Consider the following 27,524-nt stretch of genomic DNA (forward strand, 5'->3'; position numbering starts at 1 on the left):
ACCTGCAGACTGGAAAGCAGTGTGTGTCACAGTATTTATCTAGGACTGCTTTAGTCAGGGCTACATAAGCACTCATGTTTAGCTGCCATCAGACCAGCCTTTCAGCTGCACCTGCAAACTGCAAGGAAAGTCCACTGCTTTGAGAAAAGCTGTTAGGTGATAAAGTGTAGTAACAGTGACTTAAGGTCCCTATCCCATCAAAGTCCTTGTAAGGTAGCAATATAGTTTTAAGATGTTTGAACAATCCAGTCTGACCTGGAGATTCCCTCCTCCTCTCCTTGCCAGAAATACCCTGGTACAGCTAGAATCCCCTGTACCAAGCTAGATGGTGGACTTGAACTTCATTAACTCCAGCAGAGTTGACAGCAGAGGACATTTCCTCCCTCCTGAGTCCAGCATGTGGGAACTGAGGAGAGACATCTGTCTCCCACAAGTGTAATGTTATATTCTCATGGTAATGAAGAACCCTACATTTTGTGCTCCATGTACTTCAAATGAAATTTGCTGGGTAGTGTGGTATCAAGACAGTGCTTCAAATAAAAGAATTAAGAGTAAAGGGGACAAGAGAAAAAACATCTTGGCTGACAAGGTGTAAGGGGTTTGGTATGTTATCTAGGCTGAGCAAGAATTACCAGGATAGGGACTAATATTGCTGACCAAGACTACTGTTCAGCTATGGTTTACATTACAAAAGAAAATCAAGTTTCAGACTACAAACTAATAACCAGGAAGCCAGAAAATAACTGCAACCTGGGTCAGTATTGAGACAGGTTACCCAAGCTCCACACACAGCTCTAAAACACACAGCATTAACAGCTCTCATAGCTCACGTACCAACCCCCAAGCTCTGATCTGCATTTCCCTATCAGTCTGGTCAGTACTGATCGACAGGAAGAGGCCAGTCCTCTGACTCAGCCCCCATTTCCTTCCTCCTCCAGGTGAGCGCTTACTATGAAAAACCATGTGCCGCAGAGTCCCATTTAGTTCACCACCACTGTTTTGATATGTGGTTTTGGTCAAAGACCTAGCATTTCCTTGCTGTATCAGAAAAGAGTCTCCTAGCAATTCTTCGAAAAGCCCAAGTTTTCTTAGTTGTTTCAGTATAACAGTTTTTCTCTTTCTAGAGAAAGTTTCCAAATATCTTTTTCATTTTTTTGTTTGAGGCTCACATAATATTTGAATCTCATCGACTTCACCTTCGTCATTAAACTAACCAATTCTTTATTATGGGAACTTGAAAAGATAAATCACAGCAAAGTCTCTGCAGAAAAGGTCCAGGCAGAGGGAAAAAAGAAAGGAAGGCTTTCTATATTTAATATTGTACAGTCTATCTACTTGACCATGAAATTCTTTTTCCAAAAAGGAATTGGAAAAAACTTGAAGACAACCAAAAATTAAAGAACTATCTTGCAAAACACAGCTATCTACAAAGTTTTATTTAGGTCAATTGATTCAACAGAATGAAGATGTTTATCTTTGTATGATACTTTATGACTCATATGGATTTATTTTTAAATAAAATATTTCAATAGGTTGAGAATATCTACTTTGTTTTAACTTAACAAATCACAGTGCTTCAACTTTCCACTTCATGTCAAGTTTTGTGGGTTTCTTTGAAAATGCCAGAACACAGAGGCCCACAGAAAACATTGCTTTTGGTCAAACAGCTGTAAGAAAAAAAAAAAATTAATTTTATGAAAAATGTCATCACATTTCTATATCCTTTTTCAAGTGTTAATGAGACACCTGCTCACAGTTACTTCAGTTTCTAAGATTTTATCTCTGATCCTCAAATCATATTGAAAATGGGATCTATGCTTTCAATTTCTTCATAAAATACCTCAATTCAAACAAGTAGTCTGATATACTAATTTATAGCCATAAAGATAATTTAAGTTCTCATTGGTCATCAAGACATTTCAGTTTCCTCACTGAACTCTGTTGGTATCTGGGATTAAAACTGTAGTTTATTTTGGAGATTTTAATTGCAGTTACTGCATAGTTGTCAATAGGTCTTAAAAACCAGCCATTCAGCTAGAAACGTGTTAAATGTTAACAGTTCACACAAGAGGCATCCTCGTTCTCTAACACAGAGCTGATTCATGACATAAGTAAAACCAGTTTCCCTTGCCAGTAAAAGCTATCTTTTTTCCCCCCTTTGTTATACAGGAGAAGTACACCCCACAGTCAGGTCAGCATTTCCTGAAAGGTTCCAAAGAGCCCATCTCTTAAAACAACAACTTCAGGCTTCAATCAGAAGCAAAGCACATTTCATGCAAAGTTATGAAATAACACACACAATATGAACTTACACTATAACATTTTTTTTTCTCATTGTACCACAAAGGTATCTGGCTTGGTTTGATTTAACAAGTCACGTATCAAAGTTGATGCAAACCCAACTTCTTCTGTTTTTTTTAAGGATAGTTCATCTTTTTAAAGAAACCAGTTTCCTGCAATTAGGTGCATTTATAAAGCTTTTCAGAAAACAGAAAAAAAAAAAAAAAAGTATAATTCTCATAACCTACCCGTGTCTTTGAAGAAAAGAGATTTCCTTATGAAATGAAGCTTCATGCTACTGAGTCTTTGTTTCTGTTCATATGGAAACCTGCCTGCAAATGATAGCGTTTTCTATTTTAACAAAGATCGGCTAGAATGTGTGCTGGCATAACTACGTAAGCTAATGAAATAAAAAGAAGCAATTGCTGCTGTGCCTTTACAGGTTTCTCCCTTCCCGTAATTTAATACACAGTCTTCTGTAGAATATTAAAATCATAGCATTTTCAATAAGAACCCAGGGCAGTTTAACTCAGAGGAAGATATTCCCGTCCCCAAGCCAAAGTCCTCTAGTCTGCCTGTTTTCTAAGTTGTGGAAAAGGAAATGCATCTGTTTTCTGTAGTCTCTTACAAGCATACATTGTCCCATCAACTTCTCTGAAGGGTTTACTGTAATCATGCAATGCATTCTGGATTACAGGTCCAAATATTTAAAGTCCTTATACTAATAACTGATTACTCCTATTGATTTCATTGTTAATAAGCTGCAACACTCAGCTGAGGAGTAGATATGAATAAAGTTTCTGCAATCTCACATGTCAGAGATGGAAATCCTGTCACACAGGTGAAATACCTGAAGGATTCCATATAAACTGGGAGACCTATATTTCTTTTATCATTACACCTCCACCAGCTTCTTTCTGTATATTGTTCTATTATCACAGAACTAGTTCAACAAGGGCTATTAGAACCAGCAACGAAATGTCTCGCTACAAGTATTTCAATGGTCCCTAAAAGAATAATGTTCTCCTACTGATAGGAAAGCATCTCCTTTTCCTAGCTGCAGTCAATTTGACAGGCACAGGTTTCCAGAACTGCCATCTTAAGAACAAACAACAAGAGAATTTAACACTTTCTTGCCTAAAAGATGAAGGAAAGCACTGTTGGTGGAAGATATTAGTTGGAAAACACCAGCTGAAAGATCCTATAGAAAAGAATGATATATGAGCAAATGGTGTCAGTGTATGGACGTGGAACAAGTGAAAAAAGGCAACTCATACCTAGTTTAAACAAAACTCCCATAGAAAGAAAATTTTTAAGTGCCAGGCAAGAGCATGTACAGGGGGTTGTGGTGGTTGAATTCTCTCCTCTGGTATGTACCTTTGACAGCAAACTCGTCTTGACTTTGTATTGAAAGCATGACAAAAAACTCATGAGTAAAATCGGAGAAGCTGAGGGAAATCCCTGTGTTTTTAAAGGAAAATATAGGTAAAGAGAAGCTGCTTGAAGAGCAGATCAGATCAGCCATCCATTTAATGGTCTACATTGCCTCTTGCAGAGGATACCAAGTGCTTTGGAAGGTGTGAAAAAATCTTGTATAGCAGAGAAATATTTCTAACCTTTGTAATTTTGATGATCAACCTATTCCCTAAGCATAAGTTTGTATTTTATAACAGACATGCACAAGAAACAATTCTACTATTTGGGAAATGTTACATTCTTCATTACTCCTCTGGATTTTTAACACAGTTTTGACCCTCCACTGCTTCAAAATTAGTATTCTTCCATCTCCTCCCTTGTCAGAGAAGCCACACACTTCTAGCTGTTCAGGTACTGGTTTTAGGTACTTCTGAAAGAGGACAACCATTTCTAACAACTACTCTTCTTGATTAGTACTTCAGCCAGTTCTGTTGAGTTGCAGTCAAAAGACAGATAACCCCACTGGGACAAGTATACAATCATAGGCAGAACTCCTCCTTGTTTACTCTAAGAGACATGCATGCTGAGAGATTGTCCTGGTTTCAGCTGGGATAGAGTTAACTGTCTTCCTAGTAGCTGGTACAGTGCTATGTTTTGAGTTCAGTATGCAAAGAATGTTGATAACACTGATGTTTTCAGTTGTTGCTCAGTAGTGTTTAGACTAAAGTCAAGGATTTTTCAGCTTCTCATGCCCAGCCAGTGAGAAAGCTGGAGGGGCACAAGAAGTTGGCACAGGACACAGCCAGGGCACCTGACCCAAACTGGCCAACGGTGTATTCCATACCATGTGATGTCCCATCTAGTATAGGAACGGGGAAGTGGGGGCGGGGAATCGCCGCTCGGGGGACTGGCTGGGTGTCGGTTGGCGGGTGGTGAGCAATTGCACTGCGCATCATTTGTACATTCCAATCCTTTCATTATTGCTGTTGTCATTTTATTAGTGTTATCATTATCATTATTAGTTTCTTCTTTTCTGTTCTATTAAACCGTTCTTATCTCAACCCACGGGTTTTGCTGCTTTTCCCGATTTTCTCCCCCATCCCACTGGGTGGGGGGGAGTGAGTGAGCGGCTGCGTGGTGTTTAGTTGCTGGCTGGGGTTAAACCACGACAGAGATCCACTCACATTACCTAAGGTCAGGCTCCTGCACTTAGTTCCTGAATTATCTCCCTGACTCCATCTACCCACAGCAAGAACCACATTCCTGCTGGGAGACCAGGGAATTTACCTGGCTAATTTAACCATCTAGTCTGTCAGATGCCTACAGATGGCTGGGGCTAATGCTCCCGCAGACCGCCTGTTTCACATGATTATTTCACTGAAGAGCTATGCGTAAGCATCATCACACTAAGCCAACTAACTTGTTTTACATCATTACAGTGTATTCATTACTGCAGAAGACCACAGCTCAACAGAGGGAAGTGCCAGGAAGTGGGAAAACTGAAAACTTTGACACACTGACTTGCCTCCTGTAAGACAAGTCCACTGTCCTACTGTTTATTCATTTTATTTCTGACTTCAGCCACTTGTACAGGATTACTGGACATCATGCAACCTGTGCAGTGCAACAGTACAGTACATCTCCACTAAGTCCAACACACCCAAGATGCTCTCAGCAGCAAAGAGAAAGAATATAACGAAACTCACATGTTCTTGACCTCCCTGGTGGTTTTATACACCTGCTTCTGCTTTATCCCAGATATTCTACCTCAAAATGTATAGTTGACTCGAAATATAAGAAATGCAAGAACCAGGCACCAATCTGAGTTAACAAGCTGCTTGCTAGCTGAGGAGTCATGCATACATCCATTATTACAGGTCTAAAAATAGCAATCCTTTGAGAAGCTGTTAGAACAGCAAAATGTGGCATATGGATAAAAGTAAGCTGTGGATAAAAGAAAAAGATGGTGAAAATCTATTGCAAACAGATTGTTAAATAAATAAAGCCATTTCGTCCCAACTTTGAGTAGCAAATACTGCCATCGTTATCAGTGATGTCAGAGTCAGCTGCTCCACATGAGGTCTCACTGGATGCATTCCCTTCAGAAAGGCCAGGCTCCCAGGCAGTGAGGTCTGCTCCGGATGAAAGCTAGGCAGATTCCTAGCACTCTTTGAGTGTCCTTTAATTCTTCTTTCTACACATTTTGTATCTCTACATGGCATAACCCTCTCCAGAACAATCATGTTCCTTACTGTTCAACACTTTGCAGAGTGGAAGTCAGGCCCAGCTGGGCCCCCAGTGAACCTATTGTGACAGCAAGGTATCAAATAGCAGATAGTGGCCCATAGCTTCTTCATTCTCTCTAACAGATGCACAGGTCATTTCAGAGGCCCTAGAAGAACCAGCCTGGCTGGTCTACTGAAACAACATATTAGCGCTGGCATTCAGCCCAGAAACTTTAAATATGGTACAAACTATGGCTCCAGCCCAGAGGAAAAAGAGTAAGAAAACAGTAAATACCCTGAAATGAGGACTCCTCCGGAATCTCGTCTTAGCCTGCAAAATTAGGAGCCTAAAACTAAATACTGTGCACATATTGCAGCTACACAGCAAGGTTCCTCAGCTGTTGGCAGATCTGGAATTTCACATGAATCTGTCACACAGATGCAGAAAGAAGGAATCTGAGGAGCAGATGTGAGGCAAATACCTTGGTCAGGATCTCACAGCATCATTTTGCATTTCCTTCTTTTAAGAGTGCACACCCTCAGGATCACTATTTTGATGTGTGCACCCTTTGCTGGGTGGAGGCTCTACCCACTCCTTGACTTCCAGAGGAGATGCCCCCTGAAATTCACTTCCTCCAGGCACACTCTCCTTTGTAAGTGGGAAACTGTGGTTTAAGGAGTACAGCTACAGACAAAAACCCCAGGCTGCAGTTATAGGATAGGCCCTTCTATATCCATTAGCACAGGAAAAAAAGGATTCACAGTCTAAAGGGAGACAAGAGGAGCAGCTGATAAGCGGCTTCCTCAGATACTGAACTGCACATGGAGGTCCCTTTAGATATGGGTCCCTAACATCCAGCAAAAGGGAGGCAAAAGTAAAGACAACTCACTGTAATGGGTAGGAAGACTTGCTTTTAGGCAGCTTCCTTTTCCAGAGTAATTCAAGCTAAGAGTCATTCCCTGAGAACACACTCCTCTAGAGACTCATGCAATAGAGCATTTCTTAGCAGCATGCTTTATGGTCTGCAAAGATATAAACAAAGTTTCAGCCACTCATGCTCCAAAGCACTAGCAAAACACAGCCCCCCCTCAGCCCAAATTCACACTTTGGCACAATGCCACAGAATGCAGGCTATATTCATTAGACAGGTTGATTCTCAGGCTTCATCCATTTCAGTTTACAAAGCTGTCAAAAAATCACAAAATGACCAGAAAATGCTTCCACCACACCCACGGAAGACAGCCCAGCGTGTTCAGTTTAAAAACTTTCTACACCAAAAGCGTGTGATTTTAAAGACCCCAGCATGCCTGTTTCCTGATGTTATAAACACCTGATCAATCTCAGCTGGGAAAACCTGTATCCATCACTGGGAATACTGAGAAAGCTTTCTAAAGGACACACCACTTTTTTTACCAGTTGTCCGGGTTTCAGCTGGGATAGAGTTAATTGTCTTCGTAGTAGCTGGTATAGTGCTATGTTTTGGGTTCAGTTTGAGAAGAACGTTGGTAACACACTGATGTTTTCAGTTGTTGCCAAGTAATGTTTAGACTAAGTCAAGGATTTTTCAGCTTCTCATGCCCAGCCAGCAAGAAGGCTGGAAGGCTGGAAAGGCACAAGAAGTTGGGAGGGGACACAGCCAGGGCAGCTGACCCAAACTGGCCAAAGGGGTATTCCATACCATGTGACATCATGTCCAGTATATAAACTTGGGGGAGTTGGCCTGGGGGGGCGGCTCGGGAACTGGGCACCAGTCGGCAGGTGGTGAGCAATTGCATTTTGCATCACTTGTTTTGTATATTCCAATTCTTTTAATATTATTATTATTGTCATTTTATTATTGTTGTTATTATCATTATTAGTTTCTTCCTTTCTGTTCTATTAAACTGTTCTTATCTCAACCCACAAGTTTTACCTTTTTTTCCCCCCGATTCTCTCCCCCACCCCACTGGGGGGTGGCGGGGAGTGAGTGAGTGGCTGCGTGGAGCTTAGCTACCAGCTGCGATTAAACCATGACACCAGTGTAGCCATTATGTAACTAGATGAGGTTTCTCACACAACTAAAACACTGCACAGTCAGGCTACTTGAAACAAAGGACTTCCTAAAAGGAGATGGTGTACTGTGAAAGCTGAGCTAGAATTTGCATTTCATTAGAGAGAGACATGGAACATGTAACAAAAAAAAAAGTCATCCCATAAAAAGGATATTACTGGGATGGTCACTGGAAATTTTTTTCCTTTGGAAAAGGGAAATTCCCCAAGGAGTTAAGGCAATGATGGCATGATACTAGAAGAGGAACACTTGTAATGGGTAGCACTAGTTCTACTGCAATAGAAAACCATCAAGGTACACTTCCCTGTGCCGTAGATAAAATATGCTGGACAAAGCACCTCTGTCCCACTATTCAAAGAAACATAACATCAAGAACACAGACACTACAGCTTATTAACATTTGTCAGATAACATGAGGAAGTCATGCAGATGACTTCAGTAACTCCTGATAAATCAAAAGAGAAAGAATTTACAAATTATAATTTCCTACTGAAAACAAGTCAGGTGTTGTAATGGAAAGCAAACCTTTTCACATTGCTGATTTTATGCCTCCTAGGCAGATTTCAAAGGCACAGCAGAGACAACATGAGAAATATTTCAGAGCCTTACAGCTGGATACATTTAGTTACCCTTTGCTACTTTTTTCCTGTAAACATGCACTTTCTCAATAACTTTTTCCATTTATTCTGGAATGCCATCAATCTAATCAGGCATCAGGACACTTAGGATTTGTCTTATTTCCCAAATCACTTGGAAGAAAAAATACAGAGAGTACTTATGTATGAGCTAAATGGAAAAATTACATTATTACTAATGTCATAAAGATTTACCATAAAGTTTTAATTTCATTTTAAAGGAAAAAAATTACTGAGGTTGTTTCCAAAGCTTAGAACAGTATTAACTGCTGAATCTCAATCTGTTTTTCTGCCACTGATTCTTTGTAAAGTATTGTGTCAGTCCAAAACATCAATACAGTAGTAGTAACTGCTATTAATGAACATTGCAAGTAGACCATCTGGCAAGATGCCACAGCCAGGAGCCATTATTTAGACCAGTCCATGCCCTAACTTCATTGAAAATTACAATAACCATTTTTTTTTCTCCTTAATTCATCTATTCAATCTCAAAATATCAAATCCCTCTGATTAGCTCAACGCATACACTGTAACAGAACATTTGAAAGCAGCGTCAAAGAACACCAACTTGCTTTGTGCCTTTGCATCACGTGTGCATGGTCACTAAAGAACAGAAACACAAACTTTAAGATTCATTACCAAGCCTATGCCATTTAAGCTCAGCAATCAAATTACAAATGTTGTGTATGCAAGAGGGGAGATATATCGCCTGCCAAGATGACATTTATACTTAAAGTAAACAAGCAGCAGAGCCTAGATTTCCTAATGCGGCAGGCTGTTTACAGGCTCTGATTTTCAGGTGCTGAACACTCAGACTGCATGCATTCAAACAAGCTATACACTTGTGAAAACACAAACCACATGCTCCAACCTGAAACCTTCATTCTATGAAACAGAAGGGACTGGGTTAAATTGTAGATTGTGCCATCCTCAAGCATTCCTCCGGTCTGGCCATTAGCACTGATATACCCAAGTTGGGGACACACAACCCCCTTTGCTTTGCTGAAGGGATGGAAAAACGTGTTTAGGAGGAAGAATTGAGGAGTAAACAAGTGGAGACAAAAGATGAGGGCGTTTGTGGGAACCACTTAGAATCACGTTGTTGCTAAAATAACCTTGCATGTGGTGAAATTGGTTGTGAGTAGGCTCGCAGCCACAAAGAGCCACAAAACCTCAACATGGTTTGAAGCAGCTTTGCTGAAGGGAAGGAGCTGTAGCAGCTGGCTTGGATTCTGAAATGTGTTTGGGGAAAAAAAAAAACCAACAAAAATCCCCACGTGTTCAAGACATACATATCTGCAGAGAACATCAAGAAAGCCTTAGAGAGGCACAACAGGGCCTGGACCAGAACCACACCTCTTCTCATGAAGGAGTGAGCAGTAGACTGGGAGCCTTACTCAGGTGACTCTCTCATTTTCCCTGTGCAGCCTCTATCAGCAAGGTACTCTCAGCTTTTGCTCTTCCCAAAGGCAGGCTGGGTTAGGAAGCTCTTAACACCTCTCTTTCCACCATGTATATTTATCTCAGCAAGTCCCAATCGGCCTGAATCCACCTACAACCAACTTTCTGGCCACTTGTGACTGTTATGAAATGGATTGACTCAGCCAAACTACATCAGAAAGAGAACATCTTTTATTTGTTCACACAAACTTAATAAGCCAAGGGAGGAAAAAACCCAAGCGCCAGAAAAGACACATCCCTACATATCTTAATCTTACAAAGCTTAGCCCTTCTCTCTGACCTTAGGCAGGTGTTGCTGTCTGGCTTTCTGTCTCCCCATACACTTCTGATTGTTCTGCCTCCCTCCCCAGAACCATAGCTCTGTGCTTCAGAGACTCTTAGCCATCTGTCCGGTGATCCAGCTGAATCAAAGGTATCAGTGTTTATCAGCATTTCCCCACTTATGTTCCCATTGCCATGCTAAGCAGCAACAGAGCCTGAAAGATAAGGTCAAAACATAGCCTAGATATCTCCCACAAGCCATCTGGAAGAATTGTTTCCCGAGGAACTCTTTGGCATGGATTTGTACTTGCTCTGTGACCAAAAGCCAACCTCAACTCAGCACTCTGGACTCCTAACTGAGCTCCATCTGGCAACAAGAACCGTCCCTAAAAACCTTGAACCCAGATTCCTCTCCAGTTCCTGGAGAGGAACTTCCCGGTTCCATATAGGTTATCAGTGTTACCTCTTTGGTCTGTGTCAGCCTCATTCTGTTTTCTTCCACAGTGTGGGAGTCCAGGTCCCTGCCACATACCTGCACTGCTTTGTCGAGGACCCCAAAATTGTTTTATAGGAATCGATTATTATTTTCCATCTTTCAGAAACTTTTCAGTCCATCCTTGCACAAATTACAATGGTAATGTATGACAATATATGTTGCATCTGAATATAATATCTGTGAAGATGAAGCAGATCTCTTCCCCAGTTACTATACCACTGAAAATCAAATGTCAGTCTGCATGTCTTGGATTACTCATAGATAATGCAATTAGCATCACAGCACAGTTATGTAAACTGTTAATCAAACATCGAGACAGAGGGAAAAATAGATGTCAAATGAACACTGGAAAGAGACATGAAGTACAGGCTGTCAAGACTGCACATGCTGAAGTGCTGAAGGAAAGATGAAAATTATTGTGGTAAGTACATAATGATTTAGGCCAGCCTAAGAGGGAGGCTATCCACTTGGTGAAAACCTGGACCAATGCAGATGTTCAGCATGAGAGATTGTGTCCTGGAGACAGTTATGAGGACACAAAGTATGGAGCACCAAAAAGGCTGAAACAATACCAACATACAACCACTCTCTGCCCTGTCTTGGCAAGAGTCAAACTTCAATCACTGGGACCTACCAGAAAATTGGATTTCAGTATAAGTTGACATTTCTGAGCATTAAATGGGATTATTCAAGAGATGAGAATGCGAAGTGCAGTATTAACAATGGTGTCCATGTATCACAACGGTGACATCGCAACCCAGCTTGGCATCCTAGACTTAGATTAATTATGCACTGGGCAAGACTGAAGCTTTTCACTTTTGTGTTATCTCCTGTATCATCTGAGCCACGTCTGGGTTAATTTTAAGACAGCTATTTTGGGACCTCTGTGCTACATGAAAGCAAAAGCAGCTTCATGTCAGTTTTAGCTTGGGAGACTGGCTAAAACCCAATTCTAACTGCAGCCTGATGTGGAATCAAATGCAGACTTAGGCCTTAATTTTGACTTAGGTATCACAACACAGAGACATCAGCTGGTTTTCTCCTGTGAATTGCAACAAAACTTCTCTACTGGTAAGTTTTGATGTCCTAGCTGCTTTCTGATCTCAAAAACAACACTGCAATTTGGAAATTCTTCCCCTCTATCTTGAAACACACTCTTGAAGAGCCTAAGTGAAAGGTTCATTTTAATCTGGATCACCAGAAAGATGCAATATGTTCAAAAAAATAGATCAAAATTAAGAAATAGACACAGTGTGCTGAGGAAAACCATTAAAGATTTAGCCAGAAAATAGGCATAACTCAAAGGAAACTGCCCCATGTAATAGAAAAAGTGTCAGTAAAGAATTGTGAATAATTCTTGCCTGGTTTTCTCACTTCAGATTAAAAACACACTTCAATGTTTTCTTGCTTCAGTCTTAAGAGACCTGAAATGCTTGCCTTGAGCTACTTACTACTGACCATACAAAGCAATTCAATGAAAAAGACCAAAATTTAGTAGAAAGTGCATATCATAAGCTTAGGAGCAATAACTCAAGAGTTGTGTCATTCAGCAGGCAAAGATCACACTACAGCCCCTCAACACTTGGAAATAAGCCCTCTCTTCAAAAAAGCCCCACGTGAGCAAACACAAAAGGACATCCTAGGGAAGAGCAAGAGCTCTCTCACTGCATTGAGGTGACTAGCGTGCAGCACATCAGAGCCTTTCCAAAACACTACTGTACTTCTAGGTCACGATGTGCAGGTTCCAACACCTTTCCCAGGGCAAAAGGGTCCCTAAACTGGTCTGGAAGACAGCCCTGATCAATTTGTAGATGACAGATATATACATCACTATGTTATAGGACTGAGCACCAGCATAAGCAAGCAAAGTCTCCTTACTGGAGGCAATATGATCCTGTGCAAGTCATTTTCACTGTCTTCTTCTTGATTATTTCCAACTGTAGCAAAGACAATAAAGATGATGCACACTGTAATTATGCATTTAGATAAGATGGTGAAAGAAATCATAAGTGGATATGTACTTCAGATGAAATCACTCTCTGTGGCTTCTTCTCGTCACTGACTGTCATGGAAACCCAGTCAAGGAACTTTAACTAGACACTGAACTTAAAAGACATCTGGAACTTGACAATCCAAATCCAACCCTAGCAGTGTAAGAGTTACTTACCATCATTATTAATATGCTGAATACTACTTCTCCAAAAATCTCAATGTGAAATATCAGAATCCTCCAGAAGGCAGGGGTTTTTCCCTCCCCACTGGCTACGTTATCATAGACATTAATTGGAAAAAGCCTATTTACTTCCAATACAAAGGGGGAAAAAAGTGCCAAGACTGGAGTTGCCCGTGACAGTTGCAGTGAGAAAACAAGAAACTAAAGAGGCCTATACCAACATGAAAGCTTTTAACATGCCACTGTAAGGGTTAAAATGTCAGTTAGATTTCTTCAAGAGTCAGATAATTTTATCGGAAATCACCTTAATGGTAGTGCATACAAAGCTGAGAGAAACTGTGGACACAATTTGGTTCTAATTCTTCAAATTCACAGATTTTTTTTTTAATTTTTTTTTGAAAGACAAAATAAAGGTGAAAACAAAATTCTTAAAAGAAGCAGCAGGAAAGTCTTACTGAGGAGGACAGTTTTGCAGTGGCGCTCCCAGTAGGCGATGCTCAGCTGATCGAGTACAATTCCACCAGCATCAAATCATGCCCACCAGCTCACAATCTGGCCCAAGGACTCCAAAGAAAAATGCAGTTGTCACCTCAAGCTGATATTCACCTAAATAATAGTGCTCAGCAGCAAGAAATTAGCACAGCACAGATATTTATCACACTAGGACTCTGTGATCTGTCTCACCACCACCTTCTCTCTTTCCTTGGTAACTCTGGAAAAGAGCTTACCCTTCCCTTGGACTCCCCTGGGTAGCAAGGGACATCCAATTAGCTCTTCCCAGTGGAAAGAAATTCTCATGGACCTAAGGTTCCCTGTAACAGCAAAGTCTCACCTATTCTCTCTGGTTGTCTGGAGAAGAGCACAGTAGTCAACCTGGATGAATATTATAATGAATGCAAGGACTCCCTGAAGACTGTCCCCTCGCAGCCAGTTCTCTCCCTTGCTCTTCTACGAAAGTTGAAATAGTTCTTTGGGAACGTACCAGTATCAAAATTCCATTAAAGATTTGTTAACTCTAGGATGGAACTCCAGAGGGAAACTAAAGAAATAGAATTAATCTGCTCTGTGAGTACCGGCACTTCTGTAAAACAAATATGGCAGTGATTAAGGATCTTGCAGGATCCAACAGCTTTGAAACTCAATCTCATACAATATAAATACAGTCCCATGACTCATCTGTCCTCTTTCCTACACCTCCTCTAACTGATTACATTTGAATCATGCATATTAGAAAAAACATCAAGACGGTACTGTTAGCTGCACTATGAGTTGCAGAAGCACAAAATAGCATGAAATGCCTAAGCCTTTTTAATAACGATGCTGTTCTCTGCTGCAGATCACCTGGCATGCACAGCTCAGTGCTCTGAAAAAAATAATGCAGTCACTCCCTGATTAAATTACTCCTGGAATGGAAAAGACATTGAGCAGCCTGCCTGTTTCAATTGGCTGTGTAGTGACTGAGCTCAATGAATATGGAAATAATTGGAAATCCTAGACCAATATAGAGGAGGAGGAATATGTGACCCACATAAAGGGCATGCTAGAGTTGCCTGAAAGTAAAATCATAATGTTATATCGAGCAAGTGAAAAATCCTTGGTATCGGGGATAGGGGTTAAAAACCAAATAAACATGACTTCAGTAACATGCCAGAGGGTTCCAACAGAGAAGCAAAGCCTTTTCAAAAGCTCTTTACAGGCTGTCATCCTAGGAAAGAGGTGAAACTGAGAATTTGTTAAATCCTAACACTAATCTAGACCTTTGTGTCTCTTTTGCTGTTGAGGTTTAATAGGTTTACAAGATTACTAAGCAGTTGCCAGCCAAGTTTCTCTGACTTGGACTCTGAAGCAATGACCTTTTTAGTAGTTCATAGCCAAAAAGATTCTAATCGGAATATAAGAAATGGACCGAGTGTGACTGCCTTAGAAAAAACAAAAAGCTTTACCACCAGATGAGCCTGTTTTCACCAACTTAAGCAAATGAACTGCAAAGAATGTAAGAAAATTACAGCCCTGCACTTACTGGAAAAAGTCTGTAATATACCTCCCTTAAATCTCTAAAAAAAGCCTACATTTTCCTTGGACATGGCTCACTTGCCCACCTCTGCTAACCAAGAATAACTAGCATCTCAGTGTAAGACGTGCTTCTGGTGAAACAGAAGTGGTCTGCTTCCCCCATACTCCCTGCAGCTGGAGTACAGGGCACGTTCAGGCATCCTGTATAGCCCTGGCCCTCCTGGCACGTATACTACTCCCTGGAATTACTGGCAACAAGGGATGTTACAGCAACCTTCTTCAGCTTCTTCTACCTGGCTGTCATAGCAAAAGGCAGATCCAGCATCAAGGGAGAAAAAAGAAGTTTAAACCACATTTGGACAAATGCAAACATACATGCGCACACAGTTCTAAACTCTTTTTGGCCATATGTGAAAATGAGGGCTATTGACTCATCACAATACTTTTAAGAGGTTCCGAGATGTGCTCTCAAAACACAGTGTTGCATGTACTTTACATTTACAATGATCTAGTTTCTTAGTATAGTTAGTTCCTAAGGATTTTAGAGTGAAGCTTTATTTTCCCTTCTCTAATGCTAAGAAATTTTCCTTTCATTCCTTTAACATTACATAAGTGCTTTTCATTTCCTGAACAATTCTCAGAGAAAGCTAGGATATTTGTGGAATAGCTTATTAATTCATTCATAAATATACATATTTGGTTCAATTAAGCATGAGAAAACTTCACCACTGACTTTTATCTCATAGGATCACCTTACACAATCCTGCACACTGAAAGGTAAGTGACATGTTCTTTAGGCTGTTTTCTATCCCCGTGGAACAAACAAATCTCTACATCTGTTTCTAAGCTAGTAACCACCACTTTCATAATAAGTGCATCAATCTAAAATATTTGTTTCAATTTGCTAGGATTTGAGTCAATATTCTGATGTGTTATATATTCCCCTCAGAGAGTTTTTTTGCTTAATAGCAGTCTGATGAGAAAAAGCAGTGCAGCTAACATGATTCACAATACACATTACTCTATATTTTGCTAATAGCTTTTTACAAGCTTTCCAAAAGTTGATTTAAAATCTCTTCCCTGAAATCAAGAGGCTTCACCTTCTCACAAATAAAATAATAACAAGTTTCCTGTAAAAAGGGTGTTTCAAAACTGGTACCTCTATTTTCAGACTATTCTACCTGAAGAGGAATGGCTCCACATTAAAAGTGCATATAGGAAAGACTGTCTGATGTGCCAGAGTAAAGCTCCTCCTTTCCAAATCAATACAACTCTTAAAGTTTCCCACTGTGAAGGACGTCAGTACCTATGTGATCATCCTAAACGTTAATGACAACATCAGTTGTAGGATACATGAAGGCGAAGAACCCAAATATAGACATACTCTGGACTGGACGAGTTGAAATCCAACAGCCCTATCAGGGGTTGGGTGACTGGTTGCAAAAGGTAAAAAATAAAAATGCACACAATGCATCCTTCATAACTGGAAGCCCCTCTGTTCCAACACTGAGTGATCGCCATTGATCCCTGGCACATGCAACTCTACCTAGTTCTGTTATGATGATGACCATGGTCAGCACTTTCACAGCTATCTTCTCTGAAGTAAATTCATAGGCAAAAATGCTGAAAAAAAATCTTAAATTATATAAGGACTAAATTTCCCTTTTTTAAGACTGAAATGTTCTGCCTTGTAAGTCCTCCCAGATGTAGTTAAGTACCACCTTGGTAGCAGAAATGGCAGTACAGGTGACATAACACCTCTTTACCTTTCACCATTCACATCCCAGCAAAAGATGTGAGTGAAACACAAACCAGTGACCACCAATGCTGGTCTGAGTAACACGTGAACATCACTGAAGCCATCTGCTTTAGTGCATGTGCCTGGGAGCCCTTTGGATATTCCATCACTCCTGTGGTTTGAGTATTTTACCCTGTAATTCTTTATCAACCCAACTTTCAAAAGCAGTGATCACTTAGTAAACCTTGTCCAAACCAGGTGGAGTTACAGATGGCTCAACTGTTATGAAAATTAAGTGATTCTAATTTCTAAATACTGCTATATAATAGAATATAATCTGGTAGGCAGAACTCCAAGCTGAAATGAAGGAGAGTTAAGTCCTTCTTCTGGTTCTGCCACTGGCCCACTGGAAAGACTCTGGGTGAGTCTTTTCACCATATACAAAACAGGAACAATAAGAGAATTTCCTCAAAATCTGAGCAACATTACAAACAGTTGATTAATAGGGATATCTGGCTGCAAGCTTTTGGCTTTGAAAATCTTGATCCAGTTTCTCATCCCAGAGAGGAAGAGAGGATTATTCAATTTAAGAACTGTCAACTATTTATAGCCTTAGCTATAAAAAAAAAGTTTTGCAGAAATAGCAAGCCAGAAACCTATTGCTGCCTCAACTCTCTCCAGTAGACACAATTCCCAGGGGTATCTGCACACTGTTCCAAGGCTGCTGGAGTGCATATTTTTCCATGTCTTCTTGCCAGTAAATTGCAGGACCACTTTCAGTCACACAATGGAGAGGAAAAAGGAAAAAAATATTTTTTCTCCAGGATTTCACTTCAGTACAGTTTCTATCACTGCTCTGTTATTCTTTCTGAATAGGAGGATGATGCCCATGTCCAAGTGACTGGTTTATGTTTCTCTGTTATCAGGGCAATGCAACGTGAAGACAATGGCTATTCATGTAAATGGAGAGGTAGCCCACTTTGTCACAGGCAGAGACTTGGTAATGAAAGCTATCACCTCTTCTATTTGCTATTGAAGAGGCAAACTTCCTGCAAAGTTTTTCCTATTGTTTCCCCCCCATCATCTTTTCTAGATTTTGCCCAGTCTAGCTCACAGACATCACTAGCAAAATTGAACTTACTTAGATGCTTGCATTACTTCATGCAATCCAGTTGTCCCTACTACGCTCATACCACCTTTGCAAGCCCCTTCTCTTAAGCTGGGAGCAGGCCACCAATTAAACTGGCAGAATGGCTATATGGCTTCAATGGGACAGCAGAACTGCAACTTCATAGAGTTTAAGGCAGACCGAGAACTGCATTCAGCAGTACTGCTGAGTACTGCAGAATACTGCGGCTGCAGAGTACTGTGTTCAGCTCTGGGGGCCCCAACATAAGAAGGACATGGACCTGTTGGAGTGAGTCCAGAGGAGGGCCATGAAGATGATCAGAGGGATGGAACACCTCTCCTATGAAGGCAGGATGAGAGAGTTAGCGTTGTGCACCCTGCAGAAGAGAAGGCTCTGGGGAGACCTTATGGCAGCCTTCCAGTACCTACCTAAAGGGGGCCTACAAGAAAGCCAGAGAGGGACTTTTTACAAGGGCATGTAGTGATAGGACAAGGGCTAATGGCTTTAAACTGAAAGAGGGTAGATTTAGATTCGATGTAAGGAAGAAGTTCTTCACTGCGAGGGTGGTGAGGCACTGGAACAGGTTGCCCAGGGAGGTTGTGGATGCCCCATCCCTGGTGACCCTGCCCATGGCAGGGTGTTGGAATGAGATGATCTTTAAGGTCCCTTTCAACCCAAACCAGTCTATTATTCTATGAAGATCTCAACAACGTTTAATCTTAATGTACTCTTAAGAACACTCCCATTGGCTTTAATGGTGCGTGGCATGGAACAGAGTTAGCATATTACAATTTAGGCTAAAAACCATAAACCTGTTGATGATGAACCAGAAAACGGAAACCAGAACTGTAACTATTCTAAAACTGAGAAGCTAAGCTTGTGCCTTAAAAAAACCCCACCACTATTGCTTTCAGTATAAGGAAAAGTACTAATTTTACAGAACTGAATATTACATTTCTTCCATAGGTTCTAGTAAAGGCAAGAAGCTGTGTGGTCTGGGTTGCCTTTGACAGTCTACAGAGGAGATGTAAATAATCCGCAATCCTCTCTATCAGCCCATGTAGTTAAATGTAGTTAGAAGTTGCTGCACTGCTGACCCTTTAAAGCATGGACTCAAAATTAGTACTTCTGTGAAAAAAGAAAAAAAAAAACAACCTGCAAAGTCTCTACAGCCTCATCATTGATTTCTCTGATGCCTTCCAGTCACTAGAAGCTTAACAACAGGCATCCATACAAAGAACATCACAATCAAGAATTCCAAACGCAGCGCCTGGAAGACCAGCCTGCCGTGTCTGTGTTTCCTAATGAAGGTGTGAAACAACAAGACAGGCTTTCTGTACCCCTGAGCAGTTACTACCTACAGCTGTAGCCTAAATGACTAGTTAATGAACCAAAACAAGTGGAAACCTGCTATTAAGGCCAGCCCTAACTTTTGATGTTTTGCTGCAGCTGAGGTAGAACACAAGGAATAAAGTTCCTTCTGCTTGATCAACAGGCTCATGGCATTTCCCAAAGCAGATGCTGACAACTGCCATTTAGCTGGTCAAGCTCCCTGGAGGCTCTGGGGGACATACAGTGTGTGGTATTTTTATCCAAGTCTTTATTCTCAAGTCTAAATGCAATCAAGTCACAATGAAAGGGTCCCACTCAATTACATGAATAAGCAAAACCACTGGGGTTCACTCAAGCCCTCCAGCAGCACGGCATTCTGCCAAAGGCCTCTCTTCAGACGAAGACATGACTTCAGACATGACTCCTTATTAGTAATATTATAACAGTGCTGAGAGGCCCTCACATGACTGCAGTCACACACTCAGTCTAAAATGCACACATGATGAGATAATCTGGGTGAAATACTTGTACCCTGAAGAGTTAAAAGAAAAGCAATTTGCCAAGTGCACTACAGATCCATTTCTCTCTAGCCCTTGGTCCTTAAACTCTTCAGTTTATGCCTCCCAAGTCTTCTATCTTGTCACCTGCTTCAGTGGCCCCATCCTTAAACAGTAACACACAGCTCTGTGCTATCTTCGGACAACCAACCCTCTGTCTCAGTGTCAGGAAAAAGCCAGTCAGAGCTCTGCACAGCATTGAATATGTTAATATACTCACTGGTAGAGAATACAGCTCTCCATGAAGACATTTTTTCTGAAGACTAAGTCCCAAAGGGAGGTGAAGAGATTTACTCCCTTTTTGACTAACAAGTCAAGTATAAGAAGGTAACGCATACGCTAATAAAGATATCTTTCAATCTCTAATAATGAAATAATTAAAAATAATGATGGCACCTTGTCTGGATAGACACAAAAAAAGTAGGTTTTGGGACGAAAGACTAACACTGCACTATCTGAAAAATTTTGTAGAAAAGACTGAATAAGAAATGAGAGGCTCCTCAAGAATCAGAAAATGGCCTAAGGTATGCTCCCAAAGACATGGTGTGATGGAGCTTTCTCTCATCAGAGAGGTAACTAACTGATGGAGGCTCATGAACAGGCTTTTTCCAATAGATATGACCTGAAAGGTATGCTATGTGCAAACAAGAAAATCTTGTCAGAAGAGGGTCAAATCAGTAGGATGGGGTAAAAACCTTTCTAATATAAGATAGGTATAAATAGATAAAGCATTTTTGCCTTTTATTTTTTGTCTATGTCTTGCTTAAGTGTTTCTAAGTGTGTTGCCTATTTTAACTGTTACGAATAAAAGTTCTTCCTGCATTTCCTCTTAACTTGGCTTGAGTTGTGCATGATTTAGACTAACTAGACAACACCTAGCCTTTCCTTACTAAGGGCATAGCAATCCATAGGCCAGGTCATTAGGGTAATAAAACAAGCACCCAGTTAACCTGACACTGTTCAGGGCATGCAAGGAGAAATACAGCAAGCCACAAGCTCTGCTACATTGGCTAGGTAGAAAGCTGGCACCACAAACATCAGGAGAAATAAATACGTTCCAGTAACCATTGGTAAGCAAGAAGGCTGGAATCTAGTAAGATATTGCAGCATATGCTTCAACTCCAAAGAGCACACCAAGGCACCCACATCATTTATTCTCCTTCGCCATTCATGCTTTCTGGCAAAGTAATGTCAGTAGAAATGTCAACACATCATGGTGTGTTACTCATGAGATTCCCTTTGAGAAGCAGGACTGACTACCTCACAAACTAGAGATCAGAAGGGAAGGAATGCAGCCCAATACACCCTCTGGCAGTGATGGTGGATCAGAGATGGTATCTAATTTGTTGAGAAAAGTGTCCAGGAAACCTGTTATATAAAGACCGCATTAGTTTATTATATTGCTTAATTTTAAGGTTTTTAAGGCACATTCAACTTGAGATAACTTCAACAGCAGGGAATAAGCTGCTTTTTTTTTTTTTGACAGTAGAAAACAGGTTGCAGACATAAGTTGTGTATTTGCCCTGTGACAGGATATGCATTTATAACTCCCCAAAATAAGATGACAGAAAATTATAAGAAGATTTGGTGTGATGTTGATTAAAGAAAGTTAAGCCTCAATGGGTTTTAAAACCACCTTTGAATGAATTTATTCATTTGAGTATTATAAATGCTTATAGTAGTAAATATTTTTGCTCTATAAGATTAAAAATAGTTCACTGTAGCTTTGTAACTCTACCCTGTATCATTCCCTACCCCATCCCAAGTGAAAAGCTTCTCAACAAACCACTAAAAGACAGATCTCTTGAATGGAGCCAACACTATTTGGAATTCAAACAGCAAACAGTTTCAGAGATGTGAGGAGCCAAACAAGATAGATTTAGAACATTTTTCTAAATTAAAAATGTTTCTGGACCTGCAGTAGAGCATGTCTGCCTTAAAACATGCTTCCCCTTATAAGAGAAGTCACAAAGATTCAGACGGATTGATTTAAGTAAGAATAACATTATAGAAAACGTGTCAAAATCTTGAATTATAGAAACTGTAACCTTGCTACAGAAAAGGGTAAAAGAAAAATTAATCTCCCTCGAATGGTAAATTCTTAAATTGCTTGAAAAGAAACATAAACAAGAAGTAGTATTTTCTAATTCCCCAGACACTAATCATAATTCACCAACAGTGTTATCCCATACAAGGGATTCTATTTTCAATGCAGTTGCATATGGCCAATGTTGCAGTGACACCTTTCAGCTGTACTGATCTTCATAAATAATGATTCAGCCTTTCAAAGCTATATACTTCCCATAACAGGCAGCATTAAGTGGAGAAGGAAATAAACAGTCTGATACGAATCATTATTTTTCTATTTCATTTTGGAGTGCTGTTAAAAAAAGCATATACCAAAAATGCACTGTATATGTTTGAAAACAATTCTACTCAAGTTAAACATTACCATAAAAGTCATCATCTTACAAGGAAAGTGATTCACAGTGGAAACAATTTGTAACTCAGTTTTACAAAGTTTGCATAAGAATTGCCTACCCAGGGTAAGAAATCCACTCACTCACACACTTAATGTGATAATAATAGAGGAGAAAACCGAAGCAATTACAAAAATGATCTGTCATTCATCTAGGGTACACGAGCTAATAGAAACATGTAGATATTTACTAGATATTGTTGAAATAAAAATACAGGATTTTAAGCATCACAGACAAGGAACAGTTTTGTGACAAATATATTCACATTTTATCAACCAGAAAAAACAAATAGCAACAGGATAATCTTAGTAACTACACATGGAAGAAATACTGCATCTACTTCATATTCTAATTTCAGAGATAGGGAAATAAGATTGCCTTACCTCAAATACAGCTTGAAGAGAGACATTAACAATATGTCTACATCCTTTCTTAGCTCCCTTGATAGCAATCTAAGAAGAAATACAAAATAGCAAATAACTATCTTCCCTGCAGACAGCATGTGCCCAGGAGTAACATGCTTCCCAGTAAAGTGTGCTGAAAAGAAGTGAAAAAAAATTATAATTCAAAAAGACAATCCTTGCAAAATAAAAAGGCAAAAACTTTATACTTGAAATTCACAGTAAGGTTTATTGCATTTTGAGGAAGCAGAGACATTCTGGAATTAAATAATATAGACATAACTGTGATGTCACCTCAATTCTCAATAAAATATTAATTCGGTATATTTGTCTACAAAAGAAAGATGGTAAATTCATCTGCACAGGACTCAGTCACTGAAGACCTGAAAAGATTCCTATTCCAGTAGTAGGCACACATGGGCTCACATGATACAACCTTGTTAACTTGCTTTTTCCTCCCAAACTACAGTGCTTGCTAAAGCTACACTCAAATGTTAAATGCTTTGGTCAAGAGTTCATCCACTGACCTGCAATGAAAGCCTTGTGTTCAGCTCCAACATTTTCTAACAGCAAACAAGAAAAAAATGGTTTCACAGAATGAACTGTTAAAAAAGAAAATCCTCACATAAGCTTTCCCCGAGGGGGAAGAAATATCCACAAGCTTTAAATTGGCCAGGCGGATTTAAGAGGAAGCAAAAAAAAAAAAAAAAAAAAAAGCAGCTCTTTCTGTTGCGTCAAAGAGCCCACTGTGCAATAGGAACAGTGAACAGAGTTGTTAAACTGGCAAGCTTTTGCTGAAGACAGCTTTTCAATATGCTCTCAGCATCGTCTCCCAGGGCTGGCTGGAGACAGTCCCACTCCTCTTATATGAGCTATGCTCCTTCAAGAGGCAATCACTCTTAAGGACAGTTTCTATAAACATGCTGTTCAACTGGTTTTGCTGCACATGATGAGGCTAATTACATACATATACATATCTGCATTCACATATCAGAACTGCATGCTCTTGGGGAAAATGCAGGCATATTCAAACTAATGATCATTACCTCAGCTTAAGAGCAGGATGCTATTGATGACTGACTGCCTGCTAAAACTCCGCTCTCTGCTTACACCATTCAGCATGCTGTTGGAAAGCAATTTTGAAAGGCACCGTACTTACAGAGGAAACCTCTAATGCAATTCCATCGGGATGTTGTAGTCCAAGCAGCACTCAGTGATTAAAGGAAATCAGTAGTCACATGCTGCTGACTAGCTTTGTGTTTAGTGCAGAGAGCTTGGATAGCCACCAGAGACTGTAGCTACGAAGGATGAGTTAACTGTCCCTCCCAGGAATGACCACTATATGACTGAAGACATCTTCAGAGGCTGAAGCAGTGTACTTACTGTGAATAGAGCAAGGAAACGGAGCAACCTGATTAAATGTGAATAAAGCCACATTCATCACCACATACAGGGAATTACTACACAGATCTCTGCAGCTGAGGAGACCACCCTGCATCCTTTTTACAAGCTGAGACCTAAGCAAAGGCATTCAGAGCACAGTTCAACCCACTCCAATCCATATCTGGTCAGCTGAATGCCTTCTGGGCTTCACTGCCTACAAAGGGAGCCCACTATGGCTTTCTCAAAAGAAGGCTGCAGATGCCAATATTTTTTGAGATGAGTGCCACTCTGAGTGGCAAGGCAATGCACACCTGCAAGATGTGCACAGAAAGAACCTGCAAGGAAGAATGGAATTGGTAAGAGACAGGAATGAAAAAGGGGAAGTATAAACTGTGGAATGCACTTTTCGACGTGACTGCAGGATTAAAAGCAGGGAGAAACATATGCAGCTGGTTAATTTAGAATTTCTTTTCTATTTCTACATCTTTCAGAGTTGCCACAGGGACATGATGAGCTTGAATACGTGGGAAGGCAGCAGGAGGAAAGGAGGTACATCCAGGAGATAAATTCTCCCTATCCATGTTCTTTCTCTACTAAGAAAACTTTTACAGGGAAAAATTATTTCTTTTACTGCTTCTCTTCAAATCCTTCCAGGTGAAAATGAATTTATCTCCTAAAAAGTCTTTTTATAAATGGCAGAATAAGTTTCTGGATAAAGTACACCCAATTTACAAGTGAAATACGGCATTTTCTAAGCTTTTAGCCCCATAAACTGAATGCAAGGTCCTATTTGTGCACCAAGCAGTGTGCTGCTCTATTATGCTCTCACCACACTGGACAACTCACTGTGTTCAAAGCTCCAGCTGTAGTGTCACTGGCGTCATATGAGCATAGCTTTGGCCATATGAGAGTATGGTGATTAATAATTCTGTCCCTGCTGCGTGGAAGATAATTACAACCTGGTTCAGTTTCCCAGACCTAAAAGTTAGGCAAGTATTTTAACACATCTCATAATAATAACACGTGCTCATAAGACTACCTAAATGTTTCCCCCTATAAATGCTGACTCCCCACAGCTCATCACTGTCAAACTGCAGGCTGAAGGAAACTTGACACTTTTGCTCTTTGCTTGAAATGGATTTTTGGTTTTATCTTAGGACCATAGAAGAACAGTTATTTGCACTTTGAGCAGGTGGCTGGACCAGATGATCTCCTGAGGTCCCTTTCAACCTAAATTATTTTGTGATTCTGTGAAAATGAGGTCAATTATTAAAAGCTGCCTTAGGCTATTACAGAAATGAAGTGGATTGTGGCCAACTCTAGTGTTTTGAACACAGAATTTGCATTCAACTGTGAAGACTATAGACAAATCCAGAGTCAAAGATCTCCATTCTGTCATTTCATGAGAAGCTACCAGATCTGCTGAAACGTGTGCATTTCTACTGACATTGCCACCTATGAGGTCATTAACAGATACCATTCTATGGAGAGGGCTGTGTTGGATCTCACACGTCCCATGCTGTTCCACTCTTGGATTCTCAACCTCCTTTTGTTTTTCCTTCTGGTCTGTCACCCAGATGTCCAACCTACTGTCCTTCAACTCCAAGGGACAAATAAGACACTTGGTCTCAACCTCAAATTCTCAGTGGCTGGCAGCCCAGACAACTCAGCTGTAGAAATTGCTCTGCACAAAGCCTAAGGACACAGAATTGCTATAAAAATCCACAAACCAACAAAACCTTCTGCATGATCACTAGTTTTTGTGTAGACCACACTGCTAGGTCAACATAGACTCTCTTCTCCAGGGCCTCACTCATAAGATACTGAGGTGACTGATCCTTTTCAGATCTTTTCAGTATCTATGCAAAGCTTTAGAAAAGAGAGCATTGTTACCCATGCCGGACAGCAACTCCTGGTCCCCAGGCCTAAGGAATGGCTAGCAAGTCAGGCTCACATCATGCAGCATAGCAGTTACCCTAACCTTTGCACCTCCACATCACAGACTGCTGCTTTATCCCATACCACAAACCCCACTTACCTGCCCCTAGCACTTGTTAATATACCAGTGCTGCTCAAGTGATAACAGCCTATGGGACCAAGTCAGGAAAGCCAACACAGAATGGATGCTATCTGCTAGGATTATACCAATCCAGAAATTTAGAAGGTGGAGAATGACATTCAAAGCCCTCTGCCACTGTTCAGTGCCAACCTAATGCACTCCAAACACTCTCTGTATTGGCGAGTCACAGCCGCCCTAATGCAGCCCCTCAGCTGTGATGCAGACACAATCTGGTGCACTACAGCCAAGGTCTGCAATACTGCCCTTGCGTGCATCATGTGTCTCTGTCCCTATGCTGTGTCAACTATACTGCCTGAATCCACCACATGCATTATCTCTGTTACTCAGAAGCCTTCCTCAAAACGGGACAACCTTCCCAGAATAAAACCAACCTTCACAGCATCAGATGACTAAACTGCCTTGAGGTCAACGCTGCCTATTTCCTGCCACAGAAAGTTACAAAGCCTCTTCCTGATAAACAAGTCTCATGTAGGCATTTCAGCTGGGTTCTGAATTCCTGCAGGAAGGAGGCTGTGTGCACTTCTAGTTGGCTGGCTAAAACATTGAGACCTTCAGGATGCCCTGCACTGTGGAAATCAAAACAGCACAATCTGTGCAAGAACTCGGGAAAGCCACTTTAGGTGGAGAGCAAGCTTCAGACCCTGATGTAACTAGCCCAGCCCCACCCCCACCTACAGGTTTGTCTCCTGAGTTGGGAGATGAGTACACAGTGGTTCAGGTTTAGTACAGTAACAGCTCTAAACAGAGCACATTGACCTGCTCAGCTAAAACCTTTAGTTTATGTTCCCAGCACCTTCAAATATTACTCCTGTCTCACCTGATAGAGACTCAGTACCCATATTCTCAAAAGCCACAGTCCTCCCCTTCCTCTCATCCACAAATAAAACATAAGCGGTGTTTCCTGCTCTCTCACTTGCCCCAGTCCCCTGCAATTCTTCTGATCCTGCTACCTGTCCCATATCTATGAGATTATCACAGAGCAAACAGTTTCACTGCCTAAATCCAGGAGTCTGGCACCCTTGATGTAGAGTCCTCCGTTAAGTCTTCTTCCAGGCCTGAACACTCCTCAGGTGGCTCCTACCTTCATCTATGTCCCCTTCAGACTTCTGGCCTGGTGTTAAGTTATGCTGTTTGCACGATGAAAAACTTGGACTCTCATCTCCTCCTTGCCTGGAGGGGCTGAGTAGACTGGCAAACAGGTGTAGCTTTAGGAATAAATGCAGAGGCAAGGATTTGGCAAATCTCTGCAAGAGGCAGCAGAGTACTTAATATGAAAAGAGATTATTCACAGCTTTAAATGAAACAAAAACACCCAAAGTGTCCAGCTAACAGAGTCACCACCCCAAGAAAAGAAAGAAAAAAAAAGGGGTGTTCCTAATTCACTGGCGGTATTCCCCTTTGCCTAGTGGCTTA

At 40.7% G+C, this 27,524-nt stretch overlaps 1 protein-coding gene across 2 annotated transcripts in view; it reads right to left on the reverse strand.

Annotated features, from left to right (window-relative positions):
• Positions 1-23,581, reverse strand: part of CSGALNACT1 (chondroitin sulfate N-acetylgalactosaminyltransferase 1) — a 46,936-nt gene extending 23,355 nt beyond the window's left edge. The window contains exons 1-2 of one of the 2 annotated variants that reach the window (XM_052774279.1): positions 23,176-23,581; positions 22,631-22,699 (exon numbers count right to left, since the gene is read on the reverse strand). The gene's annotated coding sequence lies outside the window, so the exon portion shown is untranslated. Of the gene's footprint in view, positions 1-22,630; positions 22,785-23,175 lie in introns of both variants that reach the window. The other variant, XM_052774269.1, reaches the window with a different exon arrangement.
• Positions 23,582-27,524: the final 3,943 nt, after the last annotated feature.

The sequence above is a fragment of the Harpia harpyja genome, chromosome 2, assembly GCF_026419915.1.
Source record: "Harpia harpyja isolate bHarHar1 chromosome 2, bHarHar1 primary haplotype, whole genome shotgun sequence".
NCBI classification, from domain to species: Eukaryota; Metazoa; Chordata; class Aves; order Accipitriformes; family Accipitridae; genus Harpia; species Harpia harpyja.